This window comes from Corvus cornix, chromosome 27, assembly GCF_000738735.6.
Source record: "Corvus cornix cornix isolate S_Up_H32 chromosome 27, ASM73873v5, whole genome shotgun sequence".
Lineage (NCBI taxonomy): Eukaryota > Metazoa > Chordata > Aves > Passeriformes > Corvidae > Corvus > Corvus cornix.
The window spans coordinates 1748728-1770743 of record NC_046355.1 but is presented as its reverse complement, the minus strand read 5'-3'; the positions used below and the strand labels follow the sequence as shown (position 1 = coordinate 1770743).

Genomic DNA, 22016 nt, shown 5'->3' with positions numbered 1-22016 from the left:
CCCACAACAAATTACTTTTGTATCACTTGCCTATTTCTCTGCTCCTTTCATGCTTTGAAACTTGCAGCCTGAAGGGGACACAGTTGTCCTTTGTCTTTTTTGCAGAAGAACAAACAGTGCCTGGGACTGGGAGCTCTGACCTCAGAGTTGGTTTGTCCTGAAAAGCCACCTCCAGGCAGCTCTTCCCAGCTCAGAAGAACCTATAACCACAGAAAAGCACTAGATGATTTATCCTTCAAGGAAACCAAACACTGAACCATATCCAGAAGTGGAATCAGCCAGAATCCAGGAGAAATTCCACCCCCTGCAGGGGCCTGGGTTTAGAAGAATGGAGTTTCCTACACCACTGACCACTCATCTGCACCACCTCCACGGGACAGGGCTGCACGGATCCAGCACAGGACAAGCACTCAGGGATTATGTGAGCAAGAGTCACTGATCAGGCTCAGATCTGACCTGCTGTCCTCTGCAGCAGGACCTGCCATGCACTAGGCAAGGGCACAGCCGTGTGCTTAGCTAAAGTGTAAAAGAATAAATTCCCTTGGTGATCCTATGCTCAGTGTCCTTGTGTCCCTGCCCACGTGACAAACAACTGACAGAGATGACAAAGTCAGTTTTCTCCCTGGTCCATATCAGATGCAGAGATGTGAATGTCTCTGAGAGTCTTTCACTGGATCACAGAAGGGGTGAATGTGGAAGAGGCCTCACGTACACAGAGAGGGCTTAAAAGAAAGATGGGGACCATGCAGGGTGAGAGACATCCAGGAGGCACCAACAGCTTCCAGCTCTGCTCCTCCTGGCCCCACCTCTCGCCCTCAGTGTTGTCATAGACAGAGGGAGGGACTAGGAGGGACTGGGCCTGAGTGCAGTGACAGAGGCCCAGGCAGGGCAGGTGTGGGCAGAGCTGTTCTGCAGGCAGAGAGAAGGTGCAGAGAGGCGAGACAGAGCGGGCCTGGCCATGTGGAGGGCCCTGTGCGTGGCCTTATTGCCCATTGTAGGTGAGTGAAGGGAAGGGCTGATGCCCCCAGCAGCTGAGCGTGGCCCTGAGCTCCGCACGGCTCTGGGGAGCTGTGCCGAGCGCCTGCAGCCGGACCTGTTCCCCGGCTCGAGCTCCCAGCCCTGCCTGTGGAGCACGGCGAGAGCAGCCCTGCTCCTCCTCTGGCTGTGAGCTCGGCACCTCCAGCCAAGCTGCCTCCTCTGCAGCCTGGGGACACGCAGGGCACCTCCCTGCTGCACTCACATCTTGGGGCCCAGCGCTTTGCCCTGGCACTGGGCACTCTGCTCCTGGGGCACTGCGGCCCCTCTGGCAAAGAGCAGCTTGAGGATGGCAGCACAGGGCCCAAGCCCATTGCCCGGCACAGGCCTTTGTCTTTCCTGTGCTCAGCTGGAGCAGCACTTCCAGGGACAGGAGAGTGGCTTCCTCACCATTCTCCATTGGCAAACACAAAGGGATTTGTCCCCCCATGCTGCAAATCCTTCCTGCTTCTTTGGGGAAAATCAGAAAAAGCTTCCTGTCGGACAGGGAAAAGGAGGGAGGGAAATGTGGTGGCTCCTTCCTTGTGAGCCTTGATAGCTGCTACCAGCTCTGCCCATCTGTGTCAGCTGGCTTCAAAGAGGACGATTTTGTCCTCCCACTGGTCCAGTGCCATTCCAAAGCCCCACCAGCATTGCCCTGACCTTTGCTGACTCTAGGACTGACTGTGCCTTGTTCTTGCTCTCTGCAGCAGTCTCACTCGCTGGTGCAGCCACCTTGGAGCAGCACCCCAGAGAACTGACCGTGCAGGAGGGAAAGGCAGCCACCATCCAGTGCAGCATGAAAGGAGATTCTATGAGGAACTACTTGATGTCGTGGTACCGTCAGGGCCCAAGTGGAACTCAGGAATGGATTTACACAGAGGGTGGTACCTATGGAGAAGGTTTCAGGGATCGCTTTAAGATAAGAGATGAGAGATTCAAGAACAAATTCCCACTGCAGATCCTGGCAGCAAGGCAAGGGGATGCAGCAACGTATTATTGTAGAGCAAGTGCCACCCTGGAGCAGCTCTGCAGCAGAGGGGACCAAAAACCAACAGATGGGGAAGACAGATCTCTCAGCATTTCTTTCTAGCAGCTGCTCCCCGAGGATCCTGTCAGGCAATAGCAGGTGCAGGAAACATCCCCGTGCCTTGGTGGCACTAAAAGGCAGTGCAGGGAGGGTGGTAGAAGGGCTGGTAGCATTTATGGTGCAGGAGGATCTCTTCTGGGAACTGCAGAGGCTGTTTGGGCAAGGGCAGCTTTAGTGCACGTTGCCTGGGCTCCTGTCCAGCACAGCCTCATTCTCCCTCTGTGCCTTGGCTGCAGAGCCATGGGATGATGGAGATGTGTTGCTGTAGCTTCCAGAGTGCTGTGGTGGATGGAGGCAGGCTGTTTAGGAAAGCCACATCAGCAGGGATGACATTGCTCTGGGTGGCTGCTACAGAGCTCCTGATCAGGAAGAAGGAGTTGAGAAGGGGTGGTGAGGTGACTTTGGTTGCCCTCCAGGTGCTCAGCAAGCTGCTGCCTCAGAGCTCCTCCTCTATTGGACAGGGGGGAAATATGGAATTAAGGCTTGTGGGTTGAGATAAGGACAGGGAGATGTCCCAGGAATGCCACCATGGGCAAACACGTGGACTTGGGGACGGGAATTTAAGTCATTGCCAATCAAATAAGAGTAGAATAATGAGAAATCAGAACAAATAATTAAACATCTCGTCTACCTGATCCCTGCACAGGAATGGGGAATGTGGCTTGCAGTCAGTTCAGAACATGTGTTCTGGGCCTTGTCTTCTTCTCATTCTCTCCCCCTGCTTCAGTGTGGAGTCCAAACCATAGAAAACATTTCTCCAAGAACTCCAATGCAGGTTCTTGCCTCTGGCTGCAGTTCCTCAAAAACTCCTCCAGCCCAGTGGGTCCTTTCCATGGGGTGCAGCCCTTCAGGAACAGACTGTGGCACTGTGGCTCCTCTGTGGGATAGAGGTTCTGCCAGAAAACCTCCTCATGGATGGGCTACTGACTCCATGGGACCACAGCTCCTGTCAGGAGCCTGCTCCAATGTCAGCTCTCCATGGAGTCACAGATTATTTCAGGCCATATCCCCTTGCTCCTGTGTGGTGTCCTGCACTGTCTGCAGAGTCAGTATCTGCTTCACCACTAATCCCCACCAGCTGAGAGGGACAAACCATGGTTTTCACCTTGGGCAGCTGGGGAATATCTGCTCTGGTCTCTGCAGCACCTCCAGCCCCTCCTTCCTAAATCCTCCTCCCTGCTGATTGCAATACTGATGCTTAGAAAAATGAGCCCTGCCTGAGACTACGAGTTTTTACCTCAGCGTTCATTGTTCTGAAGGCCCAAACTATGCCAGCTCTTCCCAGCTCAGAATACCCTAGAGCAAAGACAAAACACTGGAAGGGTGGCTCCGCTCAGCTGCTCTGCAGTTCCTGTGGAGCCTCAGCGGCAGCCGGACACAAGGTCAGCCCAGGAGGGGAGAGGGACATGAAAGGACAGGGGCAGAAGCTGGAAAGGGACAGGAGAAAGGCGGGTAGTAATTTTCTTCATAGTAGCTAGAATGGGACTGTGTTTTGAATCTGTACTGGAAAGAGTGTTGGTAATTCAGGGATGTTTGAGTTATTGCTGAGCAGTGCTTACATGGAGTCAAGGCCTCTTCTGCTCCTCATTCCACCCACCAGTGGGTAGCTGAGGTGGCTGGGAGGGAACACAGCTGGTTCCACTTACCCCAACTAACTAAAGGGGTTATTCGAGGCCATAGGACATCATGCTCAGCATATAAAGATGGGGAAGATGAAGGAAGGGGGGGATATTGAGTGACGGCATTTGTATTTCCATTAAGAGTGATGGAGCTCTGTGGGGGCCCGGCTGCCGCTGCCCAGCCCTGCTGTTTTCTGCCTCTGCTTCGGGTTTTTTGCTACACTTTAACGCGACACCTCACATCCACTCAGATCCCCTGCTACTCCTGCCACAGCTTCAGAGTTTTTGCTACACTTTGTTTGCCACCCTGGATGTGCTCACCTCAGCTGTTCCAGCCTGCTGCTCTGAGGCTTCTGCTACAGCCCATTTGGCCACCCGGAATGGCACTGAGACCGGCTGAGTTTTGCAAAGGGAGCCACCTCCCCACTCCCCCGCCGCCTGAGCCGCCATTGCCACGTGCAGTGAGGCGGCGAGCTCGCGCCACAGCGCCCCCTGCAGGCGCGGGGGAATCACCGCACCCGCCCTGCCCGGCCGGGAGCCACCAGCGCCCCTGCCGGCCGTGAGCGGAACTGCACCGAGGGGAAAGGGCCGGCGGCCGGGAGCGGCTGGCACCGGGTGTCTGCTTCTGTTTGTTGTTGCTGCCGTTGTGGTTTGTTTCTCTTTTTATACATATATATACTAGTAAAGAACTTTTATTCCTTTTCCTATATCTTTGCCTGAAAGATCTGTAATTTCAAAGTTTTAATAATTTGGGGGGGAGGGTCACATTTTCCATCCCAGGAAGGTTCCCGCCTTCCTTGGCAGACACCTGTCTTTTAAACCAAGGCATCTCTGAAGCAGAACTCCAGAAGGGGTGTTCAGTATCACCTGGTGGAACACAGTCTAAACATTCTCTCCAACACGTCACTGACGGTATTGGAGTACCTCCTGTAAGTTTGGGGAAAGCCTGCACCAGGACATTGGAAGCAAAAAGAAAGGCAGAACTGAGCTTTTAAAGCAAAGAAATGCAAGCTTGTGTGGCTTGAGGGGGACTGCGAGCACAGGGTGTCTCTGTGGCCACTCAAATGGAAAGGGGCTGTTTAACAGCCTGGGAGATCTCAATGAGGGTGAGGTCTCACTGCTCTGGGAAGATCTGCCAGCCACGGCAGGATGTGTGAGTGGAACCTGTGTTCCCAGGCCTGTTGCAGGAGGTGTTTAGGGCTTGTTCTCTTTGTCATGCCAAGGGTTGAAGAGACTGGCAGCATCACATCAGCACATTCCACAGCTTTCCTGCAGGACTCGACCAGCAAGGCGGAGAAAACAATTTGACACACTCAGGGGAACAGCAGATGAACATGCCCATGTTACCAACGGGAAATAGCAGCACTGCTGTAGAACCAGTGGTTAAAAATGAGAAACACACCTTGGTCGTTGGGAACAACAGCAGTGCAAATGGGATGAAATAATGCAATTTGCTTTTTGTGTCTTAGAACTGCATCTGAGAATTAGGAAAATGCTCCCCAATTCCAGACTACCATTATTCAAAATGACTGAGGTAAGATAAAAATCAAATGAAAAGCCAACTTCATTCAACTATAACCAGATGTTCCCCACCTAGAAACTCATTGAAAAGCACAAAGAAATAAATCAAAACTGTAAACAATGGCCAGCTCAGTGGTCAAATAGTCTATTCATAAGATTAAAGAAATTGAAGGGGGGAAAGTGCTGATATAATTGGAACAAAACTCATATGACCCTTATAAAAATGGAACTCAAATAAGGAATACTAAAAATTAAATAGCTGAGTAAATAAGCATCTTTAGGACATTAAAACAAACAGAGTCAATTAAAGCACCATCAGCTCAAGCAAAATATCTTCAGAAAAATTTCTAAACATGGCATCACTTTTTTTTTGGCATGCAAATAGGCTTTGAAGACAAATATGCTTGAAGGTCCAGAAAGGCTTAGGAAATATGGAAATGTCTTGTGGTGACCTTATGATGTGTATCCCATATTGCTGCCTATGCCCAGAAATTAATTTTTGTGCCTTTCTATGCCTCTAAACTGAGCCTGAGAGGGGGAAGGAAAAAACTGAGCAAAATAAATTTAAACTTATCAAGCCTGGGTAACTTCTTCCCAGATACAGGTAGGGGCAATATTTTAATGAGATTAATACTAACTACTCAATTTGCCTAAAGAGGCAAGGATGATAATGTTAGTTTTAGTGTACACAACCCTCTGAACAGTGTTACATGTTCAGAAGTAGAGCAGTGTAGAGGGACAGGAAAACAAAAGGCAGCTTTTCAAAGACATGAAAGAGGAGACATCACCTGGCACTGAAAAAAAACCCAAATGTTTTTGTAGGACCATCAAGCACAGTGTGAAATGCGTTCCACAGTGATTGAAAACAACTGAACCACCACACACAAACTGCCCTCCCTTCTCTTGAAGGGGGAAACATGGTGCCTCTACCTCGCCTATTTTTCCCCAGACAACTGTGTGCACATACACAGTTGATTCCCAGAATTACTCAAACAGCAGAAATACCTGTTTTTCCCAGGACCGATTTCTTCAACATTCAACCTCAGATCTCAGCTCTTGCAAATAGGTCACTTTAGACATTTGATCACCAGCTCCATTTGAACAAGTGGGCAGGAACCTTCTGTATTTAGATGTTTCCATTTTAGCTCAGCATTATGTTTGTCTCAGAGCACAGAGGAGGATTTTGGTAAGAACAAAGATCCTTTTAACTTCAGATCCAAAAATGGCCAGAAGCAGATACATGAACAACAAGACCTGGAGACCAGAAATGGCACTTCCCACAAGGAATCTCTCAGCTAGAGACATCAGAACAGGGACTGTGACCTGTGGATGCTTTGTATTTACCAGTTCTGAGTTTATTCAGGAGCCCTTTGTTCATCCTTTTGGCCTTCTGACACAATGCTTGACTTACTGCTTTGTCAAGAGAAACCATTCAAGAGGTTCAAGGAGCTAATCTCTGAAAATAAGCAGTTCTCCTAGACCCCTCCTGTGTCCAGGACCATAACCCTTGGGATTCCTCCCAGAAGATCCCTGAAGAGCCCAGATTCTGCTCTCCTGAAGCCCAGGGCTCCAGTCCAGCTTTTTGCATTGCTCTCTTCTCCCTGCATCCTGAGCTCAAAGGGTGCACGGTCACTGCAGCCAAGGCTGCCCCGAGCACCTCACATCCACCACCAATTCCTCCTCACTGGCCAGTGGAGGTCCAGCTCCCCAGGCACCTGTGTCAGCAAGCTTGCACCAGTACACTCCAGAAACTCCCTGAGTGTGTGTGCTCAGCTGTGCTGTCCTGCCAACAGACACTTGACACTCTTCAAGCACCCCATGAGGACCAGAGGCCAGCAATGGCCCATTTGTCCCAAGAAGGCCTCACCTATTTCTTCCCCATCCGGTGATGTGCAGTAGCCACCCACCACAGTGTCCCCCTGCTGCTGTGGCCTCTAATCCTGACCCATCATCCGCTCTCAGCTGGCTCATCGCACATCCCAAAGCACAAATTCCAGCTGTTCTCTCAGAGCAAGGGCAATGCCCACTCCTTGCCTTCCCAGCCTGCGTTTCCTGGAGGCTGGCTTCAGTCACTACAGTACTCCTGGAAGCTCTCCCACCACATGTCCATGATCCCACAGCTCTGCATCCAGCCCACAGAGTTAGAACTCAAAGGCTGAGAGCTGGGGGTGTTCAGCCTGGAGAGGAGAAGGCTCTGGGGAGACCTTAGAGCCCCTTCCAGCACCTAAGGGGCTCCAAGAGAGCTGGAGGGGGACTGTGGAAAAGGGCCCAGAGTGACAGGACGTGGCAGAATGGCTTCCCACTGCCAGAGGGCAGGGTGAGATGGGGTATTGGGAAGGAATTCTTGGCTGTGAGGCTGGTGATGCCCTGGCATAGGTTGCCCAGAGCATCCCCATTCCCTGGAAGTGTCCAAGGCCAAGCTGGACTGTCCTTGGAACAGCCTGAGATAGTGGAAGGTGTCCCTGCCCATGCCAGAGGGATTGGAAGTAGATGATCTTTATGGACCCTTCCAACCCAATCCAACCCAACCGAGGGTCCTGTCTTGGAGAGGCGCCCAGGCCATGTCCCCTGACCTGCACTGCACCTCTCATTTCCCTTCCTGGCTCATGTGAGCTGTCCCACCACTTCTCTCTGCTGTCCATGAAGCCATAGCCCTGCACCTACTGCTGGAGCTCTGAAGTCTCGTGTTTGCTCCCCATACTCCATGTGTTTCTGCACAGGCGCTGTAAAGAGACCCCCAGCCATGGTGATTTCCCAGAAGGTGAGGCTGTTTGCTTTTTTCCCATAGATATTCCTGGTGTATGTGCACACTCTCAAAGTGCACCCCTATTACCGCAGGCCTGGTTCCTACGGTATATCACCGTGTCCCGCAGCCATAGGGAGGAGGAGGAAAGAAGATCCAGCAGGCAGGAATTGTACAGCAAGATTGATTTATTTAATTATTTTACAAACTCTTTTATAGACTCTTTCTTCATAGTCTAATTGGACAAAGGATCAGCCACCCCTTGGGGTGATTGGCTAAAATCCTAAAACATCCATTGTCAAAATATTTTCTACTATACCATAAACAAGACTTTTCAAGGTTGCAGGTGGCTTGGTTGTTTACATTCCCTGCTACCTCTTCTGTGAGAGAGAAAAATCTCTCACGGACTTAGAAAATAGCAAGAAAATCCTCGCTAAGAGCATTTTTGTACCTACAATTCCCCCTTTTTATTTTATAAGATAACAACTCTACTATTAATCCTAAATAGAAATCTACATCAGTTATTAATTCTAAATATGTCCTTAAGGCTTTAACTATCTGACTCCATAACAAGAAATTTAAAGTTCAGTCTCTGCTTGTGGAAGGACCATCCCAGTCTCCGCTTGTAGAAGGACCATCTGCCTGATGGTTGACATCCTGGTCATCATCAGAAGAGTCATTAGGCTGATGATGTACATGCTGGTCGCCATTTGGATGGTTGGCGTTCTGGTCATCATTTGGAGGTTGCCTGTTCTGCCTCTGCTGCCGTAGGTCAGGGCGAACGCATTTTGAAGGTCGCCACCATATCCCAGTATCTGTGGAAACGCAAGCATACCCACAACCCCAAACGATAAGCTCACGCGGGCCTTCCCACTGGTTAGTGAGTAAATTCCGCACCCAGACCTTTGCCCGGGGCAGTTGTGTCTCACCTGCAGACTGCAATGAGAGAAAATGATTCAGAATAACAGGATTCTTTGAATTTTGTGGTACTGTAAGGTGATTAATTGTATACAAAGCTTTTGCTGTGGGGTTTCTCCATGCATTTCCCCTTTTCTGTTTGTCCAAAACACGCTTCAAGGTACCATGAGCGCGTTCGACAATGGCTTGGCCAGTAGGAGAATGTGGGATACCAAAGGTATGGTCTACACCCCATAGGTGTAAAAACTGCCGCGTCTTCTCCGAGGCGTAGGCAGGACCATTATCGGTTTTCACAGAAGCTGGCACGCCCAGGACTGAGAAAGCCAATTTCCAATGGGCAATGACATCACAGCCCTTCTCTCCAGTGTGAGCAGTAGCCCACATAGCCGAGGAGAAAGTGTCAATAGACACGTGCACATATTTCAGCCGACCAAATTCTGGGATGTGAGTTACATCCGTTTGCCAACTCTGCAAGGCTTTTAGCCTTCTGGGGTTTACCCCCACTGGCAAAGGCGCAGCGAGTCCGTGACAGTCAGCACAAGCGCTGACAATGTCGCGCGCCTCGGTTGGCGTTAAATGAAACTGCTTCTGCAAAGGGTATGTGCACTTTGATGGAAGAAACCGTGCGATGCCTTGGCTTGTGCAATTTTGTCAGGCTGAGGCCCTACCCACGCAGGGTTGGCCAGCATGTCAGCCCTGGCATTGCCTTCTGTTAGAAACCCTGGTAAATTGGTGTGGCTTCGAATGTGCAGAATGTAATACGGATGCACTCGAGCCTGAATTGCAGACCACAAGGTTTGCAACAGTGAAAACAGAGCCACATTGTTCACCTCCTTCAGAAGTGAACAATCTAAGTGTTGGGTGATGTCTGCTACATAAGCAGAGTCAGTAACCAAATTCAAAGGTTCCTGTGAGAATCGCTGAAAAGCCATGGTAACAGCCCTTAATTCAACTAACTGAGCAGAGCCTGACTTGTGTTCCTTCAGCACCTGCCATTCCGATCCCTCCTTCCAGGTAACAATGGCTTTCTCAGTTTTCCCTGAACCATCCGTAAAGACGGTGGGTCCTTGCACCGGCACTCGGCTATTTCTCAGCCGCAAGGAAAGCACGGTCGATTTTGCCAACTGCAGTAATTTATGGCTGGGCAGATGGTAAATTATCTGCCCTGAGAAGTTTTGCAGTGTGCTTTGCAAAGGAGCACTATGGATAAGGCTCCACTCAAAGTATTCCTTTGAGATCAGAATGACAATTACTGCAGGATCCGCAGCCATCAGTTGCAAACACCGTTGACGGCATTTGATTATCAGAGAAGCGACCAATTCAAACACTGTGGTCACAGTCCTTTTCGGCTGGTGAGGCAAAAAGACCCATTCTAGGATATGCAAAGGATCAGGCCATTGTGCATTCCACTGGCCAATGATACTTGCAGGATGGAGGTCTGGAATAGTAATGAAAACAGTGATAGCAATGGAGGGATCCATTCGATAAACCTGACAAGCGGAAACAGCCCGTTGGACCTCCTGCAGCGCTTGTCGCGCTTCCGGAGTCAACTCCCGAGGTGAATTCAGATCAGGATCCCCTTTTAATGTATTAAAAAGCGGGAAAAGTTGCTTTGCAGTTAGACCTAAATAAGGTCGTAACCAATTGATGACACCCAGCAGCTTCTGAGCATCATTCAAGGTTTTAATCGAATCCGGGAATTGCACCTCTTGGCGTTGGATAGTTTGGTCCAAAATTTTCACTCCTAAATATTTCCAAGGAGGATGCTGTTGAACTTTCTCCGGAGCTACCTCTAATCCATAGGCATGTAGAGCAGCGAGCAGCTGAGGCTGTATTCTCAGCAGCTCGTCCCGAGTGGGCGCTGCCACCGGGATATCATCCATGTAATGGTAGCAGTGTGCATCAGGAAACTGCTTGTGAACTCCGGCTAACGCTTGGGCGACATACCACTGACAGATAATTGGGCTGTTCCTCATCCCTTGAGGGAGGACCTTCCACTGGTATCTCTTAGCAGGTTCAGCGTTGTTAATGGCAGGCACAGTAAAGGCAAATTTTGGTTTGTCATCAGGATGCAAAGGAATTGTGAAAAAACAATCCTTTAAATCAATTACCAGGATGTCCCACCCCCGTGGGAATCATGGTGGGAGAGGGCATGCCAGGCTGCAATGCCCCCATACTTTCCATTACTGCATTAACTTTCCGGAGGTCCTGCAATAATCTCCATTTCCCTGATTCCTTCTTAATTACGAAAGCAGGAGTGTTCCAGGGGCTAGTAGAAGGTTCAAGGTGCCCCTGTTGTAACTGTTCCTGAACCAGCTGATGAAGGGCGTCTAACTTCTCTTTTGGTAGGGGCCACTGCAGCTCAAAGATTGGTGTGTTAGTCAGCCACCGCAAAGGCAGTGTAGGATACTGTGCGCCCTTACACACAGTGACCCCTGCTAAAAATTTTGTCCCAATCCGTATGCCCCAGGCTGCCAACACATCCCATCCCCAAAGGTTAAGGGAGGTGGTAGCAACATAAGGCCTAATTGTAGCTGTGTGCCCCTCTGGGTCCCTCACCATCACAGGCCGTTCGCTTCAATAGCTCTGTGTGGTTCCTCCTAATCCTGCGATGGCCGATCCCACCGGGGCTAAAGGCCATGAGGGAGGCCACGCAGAGAAGGAGATGACAGTTACATCAGCACCCGTATCAATCAAACATCGAAGCTGAATCCGGGGTGGATGGGCGTTCAGCAGGATCAGGGTACATGTCATCTGTGGCCTTTGGTCAGAAATGTCTGCAGTCCAGAAGGCCTGCGGAAGTCCCGTAGATCCACTGCCGTTATCTTCATGAGTTTGTTGCTCTATCCTGGGGACACGAGACTTAAAAGGCACTAATTTAGCAAGGCAGGTCTTTTCAGGAATAGTTACAGGGGGTTTTTGCGTGGAGACCATAGCGCAAATCTGACCTTTAAAGTCAGCATCAATAACTCCTGAGTGCACTAAGATTCCTTGATGGGCAACATCAGGTTTTCCCACCAGCATCGCACTGGATCCCTGGGCTAAGGGTCCATATGCGTCCAAGGGAACCTTATAAATACCGCTGGAGTCTAAGACGACTGCGGCTGCGGTGTGGACGTCAAACCCGTCTGATCCGTGGGTGCCGTCTGATCCCTGGGTGCCGTCTGATCCCTGGGTGCCGTCTCTAGGGTGGCTGGGTAGGCCTGTGCCTGTACCTGTGCCACTCTCTGGGGGAGCGACTGCATCGGAGAGCAACTCCCCCTCCTTGCACCCTGGTGGAAGTTTCCCGGCAACGGCCAACCATTGGCATGAGTCTGGGATCTACAGTAGCCCGTGCAATGCCCTGGCCTGCCACACCTCTTGCACTGGGGGATCGGTGTGTTCTCTTTTTGGCTCGGCTTAGGCTGCTTCTGTTTCTTCACCTGTTTTGGTTGCTTTGGTTCACGACCAGAAGATGCGTGAACAGGCTGCAGGAACGCAGCCAAAGCAGACCTTCTCTGGTTCCCAGATCCCACCTTAGTGCAGGCTTCGACCATGTCTGTTACCTCAGGATCCCCTGGTAAGGCATCTATGATTTTTCTGCACTCCTCGTTTGCGTTATCTCTCACTAACTGCCTTAACAACAACTGTCTTAACCCGTCATCCTCAACCTGCTTCTCGAGAGAAGCAGCGACTTTCTCTACAAAAGAGAAGAATGACTCTGATTTCCCTTGAACTATTTCAGTATATCGCTTTCTGGGTGCTGACAACCCTATGGTTTTCAACAGGGCAGCCATGCCAATCTGTTGAGCTTGCTGCAGGATGCTAGAGGACACGTTACCCTGTAGACTGGGATCAGAGAAGGGACCAGTCCCCATCAAAGCATCCATTCCTGCTGTCCGTCTAGGATCAGCAGCAGAAAGCTGTATATTTGCTAATGCAGCCTTGCCGGCCAGCTTTCTCCAGGTTTTCTCAAAAACTGTAAATTGTACAGGTTGAAATAGAATTTGACCTAAGTGTCTGATATCAAATGGAGAAAGCAAATCTGTATTTATCACCCTTATTATTTGCATAACCTCAGCAGAACCTAGCCCATATTGTGCCACCTTGGATTGGAGGTCCTGGGCAACTTTCCAAGCAATTACCTCATGCTTGTCATGCTCCCCTGAATCTGGGAGAGCCTTATACACTGGGAAAGCTCAGATCTCCCCTTCTGGGGAAGCACTGCCATCCTGAACTTCTGGCACAGCCTGCGGATGGAGTGTAACAGCTCCCTGGTTACCCCCTGAATCCTCAGATCTATTTGGCATTCCAAGGGTTTCTAATAACCTCCAGTCACCCTCCTCCAATGCTCGTACCTTAACTGACTCTAAGAAGCGATTGTAATGGGTCGGACGCACTGTTACCGTGCAGTCCTGAAAGGTCCAGGGCCGAGACCGGCACAGCCTTTTTCTTCGCCGCGCGGCTACAGCCGCCTGACAACCTGGGGCCAGAACCTCATCTGCCTCACTGCCTGACGATGAGTCATCAGGCAAAGGCAACTCTGAGGTGCTGGGAGTGAACAGAAATGGACGGAGAGGGGCACTTCGGCTAAGTTCGCTAGAGCCAAAACAGACAGCACAGGCTGCAGTCAGCTGCGCTGCAGTTTGGACAGCAGCTTCTTTACGGGAGGCCGTCTTGGCCAGTCCCGACCGAACTGGTACTGGAGCTGCTGCTGTCGTCTCTGGGGCTGCAGCCGTGCTTGGCGCCACGCTTGCCTCTTGCACTGCGGCTGCGTTCGGCGCGGTCGCCGCTTCCGCTGCTGTTTCTCGCTCCCCAGCTGCGCTTGGCGCCGCTGCCCCCGCACCTGTTTCGCGCTCCCTGGCTGTGCCCGGCACCACCGTCTCTGGCCACATCTCCACAGCCACCGCTGCTTCCGAGTTTTCCCGCAGCAGCGCAGCTTCCGGGTTCACCGCTGGCCGCACCATTTCCTGGCTCGGAGCCGCGTCTCCCGTGGGCGGCGCAGGCGGTGCTGGCGGCGCGGGCGGCGTGGGCAGTGCGGGTGGCGCAGGCGGCGCGGGCTCGGCGCGCCCCGCAGGGCAGGTTTGTTCGGGCATCCGCTGCTCTAGCAAGCTAAGCAGGTCCTCCACCCTTCGGGATAGGTTCGGTAACTGTCAGCAAAGGCAGATGCTGTATTAAAAGGTCGATGGCTCGGTTCTGCGATCGCGCAGAACAGTCCAGCGCCAAGGAGGGCAGTGGACCACACCCAGGCAGTCTCGGCGCAGGCATGCCCAGCGCTACGCCAGCTAAGAAGTTAGATCCAGGTGCATACGCAACCGAGCTAGGAGCCGCTCTGGGCGTCCATGTTGCTAAGCCGCTGATTTGCGGCCCTGGATAAGCCGTGGCAGCCACCGAGCTGAGCAGCAAGGCAGGCTGTGCGCCCTCTCGCTGCCCCGACCCCCCTGCCTCTGGCGGCACAGGGTCCCTGGGGGCTGCGGAGTCCTGTGATTGTGCAGCGTGAGCCGGCGCAGTCTCTGCCTGTGGAGCCGGGGGGGTTTTTCCAAATCCACCATCATTTGCCCCGGAAGCCCAGTCAGCGGGGCCCCCCTCGGACATTCCTCCGTCACTCATCACCGAAATAGGCGATCCAGCCCTGCTATCAAAGTCAAGGTCTGTCAGCAGGATAAATAACAAACGCCAGGTTTTGTATAATTCTAACGCTGCTGGGTCCCCAGTCGGGAGCTCGTGTCGGACAGCACAGCCGAGTTCCTGCCATAAGGCAAAGTCCAGGGCAGTATCTCTGTCCATGGAAATCCCTTTTAAAGTAGCCCAGCCTAATAATTCCCGAACTGAGTTTTCAGGAATGGAGGTGTGCAATATGCTAAACACACCTTTCCAGACCAGTACGACAGCGTCGGTTTGTGAGCCGCTGTTCACCATTTCTCAGTTCTGTCGGACCTCCCGGTCCCAGGGGGCAAGTGGAACAGCGTACCTCTAGAGGAATTCGGCTTGGCTCGCAGCGTGCAGGACACGTCAGAGAGTGCAAATCACGTCGGGGTCACCAAATATTACCGCAGGCCTGGTTCCTACAGTATATCACCGTGTTCCGCAGCCATAGGGAGGAGGAGGAGAGAAGATCCAGCAGGCAGGAATTGTACAGCAAGATTGATTTATTTAATTATTTTACAAACTCTTTTATAGACTTTTTCTTCATAGTCTAATTGGACAAAGGATCAGCCACCCCTTGGGGTGATTGGCTAAAATCCTAAAACATCCATTGTCAAAATCTTTTTCTACTATACCATGAACAAGACTTTTCAAGGTTGCAGGTGGCTTGGTTGTTTACATTCCCTGCTACCTTTTCTGTGAGAGAGAAAAATCTCACGGACTTAGAAAATAGCAAGAAAATCCTCGCTAGCAGCGTTTTTGTACCTATACACCCCTTTCAACCCTTTGGTTTCTTATCATTATACACAAATTATTTGGGGTTTTTTATTATTAAACCTGTCTTGTTCATACCATTCGTCACATTTCCTACCCAGATTTCCCACTGCTTTCTCACTTGATTAGAGTTCTCACTTCTGCTTTTAACCCATTCCTCCAACCACTCTGATGTCAGAATGCTTTTTGCTTTTATATATCCATCATATATGTTTGTAGCTCTATAAGCTATTGCTGTATAGTTATAGAGTTCCTAGCTAGCCCCAGTATTTTTCCCTACCTTTTCCCTACCCTCACAGACAGAAAGACAAAACACATTCTGGAGGCTCCAAACCCTGGGGGTCCAAGTCCCCTATCCTATCTTGGTTCTTCCTGGGAGACAAGGATGAAATACCCTCCCCAGACACATTTTCATAAACAAAGTTTAGCTCCTATCTAAAGGGGGGCTACAGAAGAGGTGGAACCAAAGAGGGAACCAATTACTTCAACACTTGTGCTTCTAACTGGGGACTCTTTTCAATTATGCTAATTTGCCAGACTTATAAAACTGTACTAAATCTTTGCGGAGTGGGCATTTTTCCATATCTGCCCTTTGGAGACCTCCAGTAAAGACCAGCCTTTATATTACCTCCTATACTAATACTGTCTCAAAAGCGTGTTGTTTTATTTCTAGGTCTTTAAGGCATCACTCCCAGAGCCATCCTGCTGCTTCCCAGGTCTCCTGTTGCCCTACCATTAGTACCACTAGGAAGAGAAGTAGGGGTAATGGACTGCAGTTGCAATAAGTTCTGCAAGTCTTTTGAAAGTGGCCCCAGTTGAAGTCCATGGCAAGGTGATGGCTGGTCCAGCAGCACAGAGCCTTCCATTGCTATCACTCGCCACTTTTTCAGGTTCTCCTCTGTGGCTTAGGGGTGATGGGCTCAGACACCTCATTTGACAGAGCTCCCAGCTCCTCATTTCATAGGACAGCTCTGAGTCTACTCTGTAGCTGCAAATCTTCATGTGAAGCAAGAGCCTTCACCTTGGTGCCAGAAGCTCCCAGCCTTTGTCATCATGAGAACCTCCATTTCCCATCCTGATGGGCACAGACTCAACGAGCCCTTCCTTTGTTACAAAAGGCACGGCTGGGCTCTTGAAGCTGCAGAGTCTCAGAAGCTGAGTCTGCCTCTGGCCATCAAGGGGTTCTGATACAGAGCTTGAATATCATGAAGGATTTGGTCAATGGGTAGCACCTCCTTTACTCTTTGATCCTCACTCCCAAGGGTACAGCACCTCTACATAACAAAGAACAATCATTTTGCCCACCTTCTCCTCTTACCTAAAACAGCATAAAGACTTTCTAAGGTACTAAACGACCCCCAGATGCCAATTCTAAGAGCCCAGAGGGCACATTCCTCCAGCTTCTGAGCATTGAAACAAAGGAGAAAAAGAGGACAGCTTCCAGCAAGGCAGAAGAATTTTCAGAAATGCTTTGAAATAACACCAAAAGTACTGATTATTTTCCTGCTTTCTATCCAGCTTAAGTCCCTCAGACTTTGCAGAGCTGTCATGTCATCCACAAGTTCTCATTTACAACTCAACATTTTGGATATTATTTCAGATCCTTCCTTGAAAGACATGTGGTGTTTCTTCATGTGGTACGTTGGGTCTTAAACCACTGAAGGAGTCATGTGACTGCCTGTATAATCCAAAATTCTGTGTACTGGAACAGAGACAGTTTTTGCTATGAAATAGATCACAGTGTTTTTGGGTATCGGGAGTATCACAGTGATATAAGCAGCATAGGGACCTGCACAAAAGCCCAAAGAAGGAAAAAAGGTGAGATATTTTGGGAAAGAAAAGGGATGGATGACTGGAATGCTTAAAGAGACAAATAGAACATTCTTTCTATAGTTCCTTTTACCCTGGAAAGATAAAAGAGCTCATGGGGGTTGTAAACTATGGAAGAAAGGGAGAATTTGGAACTTCTGTACTCAGTCAAGCTATTTGAAATCATGGAACTATTCAATTAACTTTTTTCCCTTTCCAGTTTTGGAAGTAAATGTACCTCTGGATCCCCTCATGGACATGCACCCATGGATAATTAGGACTAATATCTGGCTTTTCATCTCCTGTTTTACAACACTTTTGAACACCTGAGGAAAGAATGAGTTATTGGAATAAGTCTTAGCAGTGTGAGCAGCAACTGGACCAGGGACGACACTCACAGTTGTACCAAGTAAGTGCCATTTCTTTATTTCTAAAACTTCATTTAAAATTAAGGTGGGGACAGACAAAGGAATGTAAAGGTTTGGGTTCACTGTAAGAATTTTCAGCTGCAATAATCCCTTGAGTGCACTCACTCTCCAGCCAGGCTTTCAAACCAAATGCTCGGCTTGCATCTGCTTGGGAAGGTTTCCCAGGAACCACTGGGCTGACTCTGCACAGCACCTTTATTCCATGATCCCCAAACACCAGCAGGGCACTACTTGGCATGTGATAACTTATTCCCAGTTTGGGCAGCCCGCTGGCCCAAATTTACTGTGAAGTGTCCAATTGTCCAGTGGTCTTCCACTGACTCAACTTGGGGCAGGAATGCAGAGCTGAGTGAAGAGCTCCCAGGGGTGAGGAGTTTTGAGACAGATCTGTAACTGCCTCTGCTTTGAGAACTTTTGACACTGGCACTACACTCAGCAGTGTCCCCAGGTAAGTAATTCCACTGCCATGGGGACAGAGGAGGAAGGAGATTAAATAGCCTTGGGCTTAAATTCTCACAAGAATTTAAACCTCTTGCCTCCTATCCAAGAGCTCCTGGAATGAAAGACCCTTGGCTCCCCAGTTGTGTGGGCTCTGAAAAGACCAATGTGGGGAGCAGGGATTATAGGAAGCCGTAGCTATTCCTATCTTTATTTGGAATTCCATGATGTACAAAAAAGGTGGATGTCACCCCAAGCTTTTCTATGGCAATGTGAATGTTGGGGTGGCAGAGAAGTTTGTAATGTTGATCTGTGTTATCCTAAAGATCCAGGTGCATCCCTTAGGAATTGTTGCAGTGCTTTCAGAGGTCTGCATGTCTTGAAAGTGCTGCAAGAATGTCCCATGTTATTTTACATCCCTAAAACCTCCTGCTCTCCTTCCAGAAGGGCATGGGACTCCCTTGGGTGCTGCCTAAGATATGCCCATGTCTGTAGGATATGTTGCATGGGAATAAACATGGATTTGGGAACAATCTTGGTGCACTTCCAATTCCATAGGGACAAAGAAATGCAAAGATATCATTCTGAAGAAAGATCTCTTCCTTCCATGCTGTTCAATGATTTTCTTCTTCTAGCTAAAGACAGGATATTTTCAGAGCTGACAGAGACTCTGGGATTCTGTTTGAATTTGAACCTTGTCAAAGATATTGAGCCTTAAGTATCAAAGTCCCTCTTGAGACTGCTGAAATACTTAGTAAGTTGAAGCCAAAATTTCCATGGTTTGGAGCAATCAAAAACCCTTTTGGTTTTGAATTCCTTTGGGTGATACTATTATGTATTTTAAGATGTACACATGAAGATATACATTATTATATTTCATCTTGGTTATGTATTATATATTACATACTATATTATTGTTGTTGTCATTATTGTTATTATTATTATTGTTGGTTTTAGTCCTTCTGAGAATTTCCCCAAGTAAAAATGACATAAAGTAGCATCCATTAGTGTCACTGTGGGATACTCCAGGCATATCGTCCTGACGGGTCAGCTAAGGACAGAGAAGGTTTTTCTTTTGGTTCAGGTTGGATTATTCCAGATTAAACATTCATTAAGAATGCTGAGCCCCATTTCTTTGTGGAATATAGGTTTCTTCCTGAGGCTTTATAAGACTGAAGGAGAAGTACAACTTTTTCCTTATAAAATGCCAGAACATAAACCACAAATCCCTCCCACAACCAAGCAGTGGTAGGAATTCATGGCTTTGTTACCTGACATGGTATTGTCAGGTAACGTAAACTCGTGGGACTCAGGTGAGGCCTCTGGACTCAGACAAAACAAATCTTCTGCTTTATGAACTACAATTGCACTGTGTGCATTATTTCTTGCTGAAGATCTTGCCCAGGGAGTTCTTGCAGAGAAGCCGCTTGTTTGTATTCTGGCTGTTTGGAAAGCCTGGAGAGGAGACCACATGAAAAGCCTTTCAAGGTCTTCTCAGAGAACACAGAATGCACAGGGCTGACAGGCTCTGGCAAACCACGGTACAACACCTGGGAAGGAAAAGTTTGATTTCGGTTGGGTGTCTGGTTGCTGTAGGTGTGGACAAGTGTGTAGTTCTGCCTGTTGGATCAGAGGAGCCGACCCAGGAGGTTCTAGCAGAGCATGGTTTGGCTTTCACCTCAGTTCCTCAGAGGTGGCATAGGGCTGATGGGGAAAGGGTGGAAAATCAGAGCCCCTTGATCAAATTTCAATCAGTACCCTGTGATGAACAAAATGTTAGAGCTAAGGGATCTCTTGACCCACCTGCAAGGCAGACACCAGGCAAAATGAAAAGCCCAATGGCCTTCCCTTTACCAAGAGACCCCTCAGAAAGCTCCTGTCAAAGCAGACACCTAAATCTTTGTGGATGTGTCGGACAGCCTTTCATAAGCTGAGCCCTTTCTGGCAAGGAAGGATGCTGGAGGATTCCTTTCAGTTCCATATTTTTACTCTAATTCAAATTGTTAATCTCAGTTAAGTCCTGACATTGGTTTTTGAGATAACCCTTGATTTTCCATGTATGACTTGACCTAGAGGCAAAGATATTTTGTTTATAAAAGAAACCATGGTACCACAATGATTTGTTGGCTGCTAAATTCTTTTGACACCGTTTCCTTGTAAGACAGCTGCTGCAACTTTAAGCAATCTTATTTCATTACTTGTATGTCTTATGGCAAGGAATAATGACATAAAAGACAGTAAATGAGAATGTTACAGATTAGTCACAGCTGGAGTATATGTGAATTTTCACTCACTCAGCACTTGGGCAAGCCTGCAGTAAAATCACTCATGCCCAAACCATGGGTTTTTTACATACAGTCCAAAAACTTCTGTCCCAGAGGTGGAGAAATCAACTAAATCAGAAGATGGCACCATTGGGAAAACAACACCTCTGCCAACAATTTTCCATACAAAGAACTTGGAGGACATATATGAACAGAACAGATCCGCTTCGACAACACAGATGCCCTGCACGGACAAGTTCGACAGCAGCATGATAACAATACTGCCAGGTACGGTTTGGTGGCACAGCTGTAACATATTTCAAGGGACAGTGGCCTGTGGGGCTTAGTGTTCTCTTGCTTGTCAGCATTGCCCAGGGCAGCCAGCAGAAATGAGAAAGACATTGGGTTCTTCAGCAGGGAGAGATGAAAGATGTTTCAAAGCATCTGAAAGAAATTATTTCAACTGTTTAATAACTTTGGGAGGAAGAGGGAAGACACAATCTATTTATTTAAAATGTGAATTTCCTTATACTACAGAAGAGGAGGCTGAAGAACCAGGGGCCAGTAACCGGGTTTGTAACAGCACAGCCCCCTCAGCACAAGGTGAGTTACCCAAACAGGTTGTGAAGTTACGTTGCTGTTTGGGGGATAAAGGCATGGAAATGTATTTTCTCCAGGGCAGAGGAGTCAGAACACAACATATTCACCAGACACAAGCTGCTGTTCCAAGGTTGCTCCTGCACTAACACACAAGCCCCAGGAAGCCAAAAGCAACACAGACAGACCCTGGGCTCCCCTGCTGTTGCCGTGTTCTCTATCGTCTCTTCCTTTCCTGCTCTTCCTTTCCCCAAAACCACCAGCTGGGATTTTTTCCGCTTTCTGCCACGAGCACAACATCCAAACGTAGACCATGATCTCTCCCCTCTTTTCTGGTCTCTGAGCAGATCCTGAAGGGCACAGAGTGAACATGCTGTCCATGGCTGTGTTGGGCCTGAGAGTCCTGCTGGCAAAGAGCATCGCCTTCAATACCCTCCTGAGTATCAAGCTGTTTCTTTTCTGAGGTAAGGGAGCACACAGCTGTCCAACTGTGGTTCATAGGCCCAGTTTCATTAAATGGAGTTTAAATCCCCCTCTGCTCTTCCAGACATGGGGAATGAAGGCAAGAGGAACCCGAGGAAGAGCAGGAAAGAACGTGAACCAGCAGCACGAGGGGTTGAACAAGCAGTGGCAGAGCTGCTGACAGTGACCACCCAGGACACAAGGCAGCACCTTCCCCTGCAGACACTGAATACTGTTCACTCCTGCCTGGCCAGATGATTTACACTGAAGAGCTTTAAGTGCTTTTGCTGTTTCCTCTTCCCTGAGAACAGAGGAGAGTGGATTTATCCTCATCCTCCTGCTAAGTAGATCTCCCCACTCTTCTGGCATTTGCATACAAGTGTCCTGCCTGCTTCAACAGCTCTGAAAACTCCAGGGCTCACCCTAGATAAATGGCCTTTTAAAAGCACCTTTCCCAGGCATGTTGTGTTACTGCCTGGAGACCTGGAAGTATTACTGCTGAGGGAATTCACACCCAGCAGTTGCCATTTCTAGCACTGCATTTCAGATAGCTTTAATAACAGTTAAGTATATAGTGCAGATGAGAAGAGCTGTGTAGGATCTGAAGTGATTCAATTCAACCAGATAATGTTTAACCAGAGAAATATTTATTTATTAAGCCTGTATTTCTTCTGCCAAATGTATCTCATGTGTATTTTAGGTTCCTGTAGTAGT

At 49.0% G+C, this 22016-nt stretch overlaps 2 long non-coding RNA genes across 5 annotated transcripts; both read left to right on the top strand.

Moving 5' to 3' along the window:
* The first annotated feature begins 853 nt into the window (after window positions 1-853).
* On the top strand, window positions 854-2739 carry LOC120411356. The gene is made up of 2 exons (XR_005603682.1): window positions 854-998; window positions 1725-2739. It is a non-coding gene; the product is annotated as an uncharacterized LOC120411356 (long non-coding RNA).
* Window positions 2740-7863: 5124 nt separating this feature from the next.
* On the top strand, window positions 7864-21273 carry LOC120411355. 4 transcript variants are annotated; one of them, XR_005603680.1, is made up of 4 exons: window positions 7864-8005; window positions 17334-17522; window positions 20358-20531; window positions 21188-21273. It is a non-coding gene; the product is annotated as an uncharacterized LOC120411355 (long non-coding RNA). The 4 variants fall into 4 exon arrangements; XR_005603679.1 differs by lacking the exon at window positions 7864-8005 and adding an exon at window positions 17043-17122; XR_005603681.1 differs by lacking the exon at window positions 7864-8005 and having other exon boundaries at window positions 17067-17522; window positions 20338-20531.
* The last annotated feature ends 743 nt before the right edge of the window (window positions 21274-22016 follow it).